The sequence below is a fragment of the Mesoplodon mirus genome, assembly GCF_964341445.2.
Source record: "Mesoplodon mirus genome assembly, chromosome: 20".
NCBI lineage: Eukaryota > Metazoa > Chordata > Mammalia > Artiodactyla > Ziphiidae > Mesoplodon > Mesoplodon mirus.
Genome location: NC_138996.1, coordinates 25,949,555 through 25,955,645, shown reverse-complemented (window position 1 = coordinate 25,955,645; position 6,091 = coordinate 25,949,555). Strand labels below are relative to the sequence as shown.

Here is a 6,091-nt window from a genome sequence, read left to right as displayed (position 1 = left end):
ATTAGGTTCCATAGCATGTTCATGGAATGAGTGGAATTTCATCAGAGCTAAAATTGTGGGAAGCAGACTTAGAAAATAATAAACTGACCTGGAGACAGAAGGTTATAATAAGAGTTGAGTGAATGTCCCTTGTTCCACATTTCCTTCCAGCTGCCTCTCCATTTTTTCACTCCTTTTAGAGCAAACTATTAAAAAGAGTTTAGCATCCTCTCCTCTCCACTTATAATTCTGTTTTCTATTGAATCCCTCTCAATCATTTTTTTTTAAAGGAGGCAACACTTCTTTATTTATTTTAATTTATTTACTTTTGGCTGCATTGGGTCTTCGTTGCAATGCACGGGCTTTTCACTGCGGTGGCTTCTCTTGTTGCGGCATGCGGGCTCTAGATGCACAGGCTTCAGTAGTTGAAGCTAGTGGGCTCAGTAGTTGTGGCTCGTGGGCTCTAGAGCGCAGGCTCAGTAGTTGTAGTGCATGGGCTTAGTTGCTCCGTGGCATCTTCCCGGACCAGGTCTCGAACCCTTGTCCCCTGCATTGGCAGGCAGATTCTTTTTTTTTTTTTTTTTTTTTTTACGGTATGCGGGCCTCTCACTGTTGTGGCCTCTCCCGTTGCGGAGCACAGGCTCCGGACGCACAGGCTCAACGGCCATGGCTCATGGGCCCAGCCACTCCGCAGCATGTGGGATCTTCCCGGACCAGGGCACGAACCCATGTCCCCTGCATCGGCAGGCGGACTCTCAACCACTGTGCCACCATGGAAGCCCCCACAACTTTTAAAAATAGCCAAATCAAGGCTACTGTCAAGGATTCCTCTAAAAATATGCCTCAAAAAAATAAAAAGAAAAGAAATAACAGAAGATGTTCAGCAAGGACAGTTTCTTCTTTTTTTTTTTAAAGCGTATTTCCTTTTTATTCATTCATTCATTCATTTATTTTTGGCTATGTTGGATCTTTGCTGCTGCGCACAGGCTTTCAATAGTTGCGTCAAGTGGGGGCTACTCTTCGTTGTGGTGGCTCCTCTTGTTGCAGAGCACAGGCTCTAGACACGTGGGCTTCAGTAGTTACAGCACCCAGGCTCAGTAGTTGTGGCTCGCAGGCTCTAGAGCGCAGGCTCAGTAGTTATGATGCACGGGCTTAGTTGCTCTGCAGCATGTGGGATCTTCCTGGACCAGGGATCAAACCCGTGTCCCCTGCATTGGCAGGCGGATTCCGTGGACAGTAGTTTCTTACAGGGGAATAATGAAGACCCTGAGGCTGGGAATTCAGAGAACTGAGTTCCTGACTGGCCTTTCCCTCTAACTGGCTATGTGACCTTGGACAATACACTTAATTTTTGTACTTCAATTTGCTCACCGGTAAAATACAAACAGTAATGCCTGCCTTATTTTATTATGTTTGGGTTTAGGATAAAATGGGATACTGTGTGAGGATCTGAGAATTAAAGCTGCTATACAAATGTAAAGTTTTTTTCTAAAACACAATTTATTTCCAAACATACTTACGAAATCAAAGAATTCAACTCTTAATGTTTAATGTCATCATTATTGTATGCCCATATCTATGTTAAAAAAAAGAAGGTTGGGAGAGCTGGAGAGGGGCCGGGCGGAGCGGCCATGGAGGGTCAACGCTGGCTGCCGCTGGAGGCCAATCCCGAGGTCACCAACCAGTTTCTCAAACAATTAGGTCTACATCCTAAGTGGCAGCTTGTTGATGTATATGGAATGGATCCTGAACTCCTTAGCATGGTACCAAGACCAGTGTGTGCAGTGTTGCTTCTCTTCCCTATTACAGAAAAGTATGAGGTATTCAGAACAGAAGAAGAGGAAAAAATAAAATCTTAGGGACAAGATGTTACATCATCAGTATATTTCATGAAGCAAACCGTCAGCAATGCCTGTGGGACAACTGGAATAATCCATGCTATTGCCAACAAAAAAGACAAGATGCACTTTGAATCTGGATCAACCTTGAAAAAATTCCTGGAGGAGTCTGCATCAACGAGCCCTGAAGAACGAGCCAGATACCTGGAGAACTATGACGCCATTCGAGTTACTCATGAGACCAGTGCCCATGAAGGTCAGACTGAGGCACCAAATATAGATGAAAAAGTAGATCTTAATTCTATTGCATTAGTTCATGTAGATGGATGGGCATCTATGAATAGATGGACGGAAACCATTTCCAATTAACCATGGGGAAACTAGTGATGAAACTTTATTAGAGGATGCCATAGAAGTTTGCAAGAAGTTTATGGAACGTGACCCTGATGAACCAAGATTCAATGCCATTGCTCTTTCTGCAGCTTAGCTTGTCCAGAATGGAAACACCAAATACTGTATTATTTGCAACAAAACTAAATTTCTTCTGCCATACACTAACTCAAAAATTTTGATATTTTCATTAACTTGACTGATTAACCTTTACGTGAACTAAAAAAAAAAAAAAAAAAAAAAAGGTTGGGTTGAAGAAACACAGTGCCTATTTTTTTTTTTTTTTTTTTTGGTGGTACGCTGGCCTCTCACTGTTGTGGTCTCTCCCGTTGCGGAGCACAGGCTCCGGACGTGCGGGCTCAGCGGCCACGGCTCACGGGCCTAAATGCTCCGCGGCATGTGGGATCCTCCCGGACCGGGGCACGAACCCGTGTCCCCTGCATCAGCAGGCGGACGCTCAACCACTGCGCCACCAGGGAAGCCCAAAACACAGTGCCTTTGATTGATCAGTACACAATGAGACTAAAATACAGAATATGCAATATGCAAAACTATACACACTTAAAACCTAAAATAATGGCCATAGACTCTAGGAGTATTCATATAAATTATATTTAGGTTGCTTAAAATAATTGTTTTGCATTTTTTTTAAATCTGTAAAAAATATGGCACTTCTCAAAACTTAACATTCACCTTTTCAAAAGGGAGGCCCTACAGCCATTACGTTAGAGAAGCTGTAAAGCTGTAAATAGGCTTTGGTCCTAGACAATGGTTTTAAATCCTGGCTCTGCCATTTACTGACTTACTGGCTGGGTTTTTCTTGGAAAAGTTTCTCAACTACTCAGTCTTCTTATCAGCAAAATTAGGATAACAACAGTACATACATGTAAGTTATTTGTGAGTGATTAGAGTGAGCATGTGTAAAATTCTTTAAAACAGATCTATATGTTCATTATTATTATCATTTTTAAAGGATTAAGAAACTATGGAAACCAAAGATATTAATCTTTAAACCCGAGGGGTGGCAGGGGGGAGGAGCTGTGAAAATGTTTCAGTCAAATAGCTTGTGTCTACTTTTTATAACAACTGAAAAGTATTTGAATTTAATCAAAATGGCAAATCTAAAGTATTTTAAATTTAAAAACACCAATATCTACTTCTTCAAGTCTCCTAAGCTCAGTACCAGATAGAAAATGGATATTTGATAGAAAGAGATTTAACTGAATTACCAAAGGATAGCTGGTGACCCTAATTACTTTTGTTTATTAATTATAGGAAAATGTGAACCATGAAATGAGATTTTCCTGTAACGAAAAATTCAGACAACTAGTGACACCATTCTACATTTTCATTTCAAGTGACAAAAAAGGCCTTGCTCTCAAATAATCACAATATACTATCCTACTGACTAATATTTAAAATTGCAAATCAGTTACCAAAAGCCACATTTTTGAAGATTAAGTTAAAATTCTGATTCCTTGACAAAGATTCCTCAACTACCTGTGGAGAAGTGAATTCTTCCTTTCCATGTTCAGACGTAGACTGGGTTTTGGAATTCCAATGATGGTAAGCTTTATTATCATCATTAGCATAGTGCCATATGGCACCTACAACAAAGGATCTTATCTTGTCTATTTTTATACATCCTCACTCCACAAAGCACAGAAAAATAAAGTGATCTGTCCACAGGCATACAGGTGGATGCATACAGGGCATGCAACTAAAAGCCAAATCTCCTGTCACTAATTCAAATATGCTTTTCTTCACACATCTCTCATATATATGCCACAGCTGTTCTGAAATTCCTTGGTTTGGTTGAAAATTCAATTAGAAAAGAATTATTCTAATAATAATAATAAAGAACAAAAGACATTTTTTCATTTGATTACATCTTTTGTACATGACTACATAGTCATGATACACATGAAGTAATAATATCCTCCATTTTCAATAATGAAATACATTTCACAATATAAGTAAGTTTTAACCTAGGATTCATTAAAATTAAGCTTTTGTCTGTTATGGTTAATGTATCACCTTTTTATATGCTAAAAGTTTGCCATTAAATATATGCAGGTAAATATGCAATTATAGTAAGGATGCAGGATATTAACATATAAAAGTCAATCTTTTTTCTATATACAAGCAATGAACATGTAGAATTTGAAATTAACAACACAGCACCTTTTACATTAGCACCCCTCAAAAAGGAAACACTTAGGCATAAATCTAATAAAATGTAAGTGTTAGATCTATATGAAAAAGACTTTAAGCCTCTGATGAACAAAATCAGAGAAGAACAAAATAATGTACAAATATTCCATGTTCATGGATGGGAAGATTCAATATTGTCAAACTGTCAATTCTTCCCAGCCTGATCTGTAGATTCAGTGCAACCCCAGTCAAAATCCCAGCAAGTTATTTTGTGGATATTGAACCATTTATTCTAAAGTTCATATGGAGAGGCAAAAGACCCAAAATAGCCAATACAATATTGAAGAAGAACAAAGTCGGAGGGCTGACACTCCCCAATTTCAATATTTAGTATAAAGTTACAGTAATCAAGACAGTGTGGTACTTGTGAAAGAATAGACAAATAGGTCACTGGAACAGAAGAGAGAGCTCAGAAATAGACTTTCATCAATAGAGTCAACTGATATTTGACAAAGGAGCAAAGGCAATACAATACAACAAAGATACTCTGTTCAGCAAATTGTACCGGAACAGTTGGACATCCACATGTAAAACAATGAATCTAGACACAGACCTTACACTCTCAACAAAAAGTAACTCAAAATGGATCACAGACCTAAATGTAAAACCCCAAACTATAAAACACCTAGAAGATAACACAGAAGAAAACCTGGATAACCTTGAGTATGGCAATGACTTTTTAGATACAACACCAAAGTCATGATCCATGAAAGAAATAATTGCTAAGCTAGATTTCATTAAAATTTAAAAACTGCTCTGAGAAAAACAATGTGAAGAGAATGAGAAGGACAAGCCACAGACTGGGAGAAATATTTGCAAAAGACACATCTGAAAAAGGACTGTTATCCAAAATATACAAAGAACTTCTAAACTCAGCAACAATTAAAAAAATGGGCCAAAGACTTTAACAGACACTTCACCAAAGGAGATGTACAGATGGCATAAAAAATCATATAAAAAGGGCTTCCCTGGTGGTGCAGTGGTTGAGAGTCCGCCTGCCGATGCAGGGGACACGGGTTCGTGCCCTGGTCTGGGAAGATCCCACATGCTGCAGAGCGGCTGGGCCCGTGAGCCATGGCCACTGAGCCTGTGCGTCCGGAGCCTGTGCTCTGCAACGGGAGAGGCCACAACAGTGAGAAGCCCACGTACCGCAAAAAAAAAAAAAAAAAATCATATAAAAATATTTCCACATCATATGTCATTAAGGAAATACAAACTCAAATGAGATGCTACTGCACATCAAGAACGAGCAAAATCTGGAACACTGACAACACCAAATGTTGACGAAGATGTGAAGCAATAAGAATTGTCATTTAATATCTGAAACTAACACACTGTAAGTCAACTATACTTCAAAAAAATAAAATAAAATAACATTTACTTCTGGTGCAAGAAAATTTAACAGTCACTTTGGAATAGTTTGGTGACTTCTTACAAAATTAAACTTACTCTTTCCATACAAGCCAGAAATTGTGCTCCTTAGTATTTACCCAAAGGAGTTGAAAACTTATATCTACACAAAAATCTGGACACAGATTTTTTTTTTTTTCTTTTTGTCACACCTTGATTTCCCCAACCAGGGATCGAACCCACGCCACCTGCAGTGGAAGCACAGAGTCTTAACCACTGGACCACCAGGGAAGCCCTAGATTGGATGTTTTTAACAGCTT

At 38.9% G+C, this 6,091-nt stretch overlaps 1 pseudogene across 1 annotated transcript; it reads left to right on the top strand.

Moving 5' to 3' along the window:
* Nucleotides 1–1,579: 1,579 nt before the first annotated feature.
* LOC309795910 (ubiquitin carboxyl-terminal hydrolase isozyme L3-like) lies at nucleotides 1,580–2,386 on the top strand (annotated as a pseudogene). The gene has a single exon. The product of its transcript is annotated as a ubiquitin carboxyl-terminal hydrolase isozyme L3-like (transcript).
* The last annotated feature ends 3,705 nt before the right edge of the window (nucleotides 2,387–6,091 follow it).